At 45.9% G+C, this 2,046-nt stretch overlaps 1 pseudogene; it reads left to right on the forward strand.

Annotated features, from left to right (window-relative positions):
• The first annotated feature begins 172 nt into the window (after positions 1-172).
• LOC137986037 (TNF receptor-associated factor 2-like) lies at positions 173-1,860 on the forward strand (annotated as a pseudogene).
• Positions 1,861-2,046: the final 186 nt, after the last annotated feature.

Genomic DNA, 2,046 nt, shown 5'->3' on the forward strand with positions numbered 1-2,046 from the left:
GTATCCCGATGACGTGACTTTTTTCTCATTACGTCCTGTTTCGCGTTTTTCTCCGTTCGTCATTATATTATATATAGTTTGCACGAGAGAGGGTATATAGTGAGTCTCTTCTTCTCGCCGAAGCACCAGTCTATCCAGTGTTATCTCTCTCTCGAGTTCTGGTTTTGCAAACATGTCCTATTTTGTGGGCGATGTCGAATTCGTAAGTGGAACATTGGATGATTGTTATAAGTGCGTCAAGTGCAGTCAGATTCTTCACGATCCCATGCAATTTCCGTGGGGCATAGGTGAGTATTCGAGTAAAGTGTTCGAGTCGTTTGAAAATGTCAAAATCGTTAAAAACGGTGTGTATGTTTTTGGGGTATCGTACAGGTGGTTGCAGCGAATGCGTAAATGCCATGTTCGCAGTGGAGAATGGCGATCGTGAAAGTGCCCGCGCGATCTTGCAAACCTTTCGACGCAAAGAAGTGTTTCCAGATGTATACGCCAGACGGGAAACTGTTCGAGTTCAAGTGCTTTTGTTCAAACAAAAAGAGAGGGTGCGAATGGAAGGGTGAATACCCAAGATTTCGGGAACACTACTCCGTGTGTGCTTATGCCGACGTGAATTGCGTCTTCTCTAGGCACGGATGCGATGCAGTCGTACCGAAGTCCGAGTTAGCACATCACATAGAAAAAGACTGTCCGTTCAGATTGGTCGATTGCGAGCATTGTGAACTCGAACATCGAGCAAAGGACTCGTCGGATCATCTGAAAGAATGCCCCAGGATTCTCGTGGAATGTCCTCACGGTTGCAATCGAGACAAATTCTTCAGAGAATTGCTACCGGAACACGAAAAATCGTGCCCTAAAATGCCGACGGTTTGCGTTTTTAGCAATGTCGGCTGCAATTTTCGCGGTCCCAGAGAAAGTCTGGACGATCACATCGGTTCCAACGCACCTGAACATTTAATTCTTGTGGGTGATTTTATTGGAGTGGTCCTAGCACGGTTAGAGCTCCACCAAAAAACCGTAGATTCGCGTGGAAGCGAACAAGAAACACGAGGAACGATTGTCTGCGCAACAAACGATTGCGACATTGAATAAAATACGTTATTCGCGCATCAAGAAAAAATGGTCAGGATGGAGGGGAGTCTTAGGCATCTGGAAAAAAGTCTCGAGCGCCTGAAGAAATCTGAGGTCGATGGTGGTGATGTTAAGAAACAATTAAACTTATTCGACGAACGGTTGTCGATAATGGGTGCAGAAATCGAGGCGATGAGGGGTTCTAGAGACCCCCCGCGATCTTCGCCATCTGGCAGTCGTGAAACGGACCGATTAGATCATCATTTAAGATTACACGAAATACAGATACAAGACCAAGCCCAGGCTATTTCCCACTTAGAAAACACTTCGTACGATGGAACCTATGTTATGAAGATTGACGATGTTCAACGCAGATTTCAAGATGCAATTTCAGGAAAATATACACGGATAGAGAGTCCCCCTTTTTACCCTTCGCGGAGAGGTTACCGATGTCAAATGTCTGTGTATCTGAACGGAGACGGGAAGGGTCGTGGAACGCACATGTCCATATTTCTCGTGATGATGCGAGGAGATTTTGACGCCATACTTTCGTGGCCTTTCAAACAGAAAGTTACGTTCACGCTTATTGACCAAGAGAAGAACAATGATCATCTGGATAGCTTCAGGCCCAGAGATGATGATACAAGTTGGAGACGGCCCTGTAGTACAAGGAACGTAGGATCGGGAATGCCAGTGTTTATCTTACACGAAAATTTGTCTTCTGGTGGATATATTCGCGACGATACGATGTACATAAGAGCGCAAATTGACACCATCGGGTTACGCAACTTGTAAAAAGTCATGACGGATCGCGAGATTGCTTTGGACGAACTAGTGGCTCGGCAAACGGTTATAGACGACGATGGTTAAGAGATAAAAACTCGTACTCTGAAACGGCGATTCAAATGGCGAAAGGTCGCGCCGTCGCTCGGTTTGTCGAGTGTTTGTTGTCGTGCGAGGACCAAGGAGGAAACGTATCAG

This window comes from Montipora foliosa, unplaced genomic scaffold (assembly GCF_036669935.1).
Source record: "Montipora foliosa isolate CH-2021 unplaced genomic scaffold, ASM3666993v2 scaffold_131, whole genome shotgun sequence".
NCBI classification, from domain to species: domain Eukaryota; kingdom Metazoa; phylum Cnidaria; class Anthozoa; order Scleractinia; family Acroporidae; genus Montipora; species Montipora foliosa.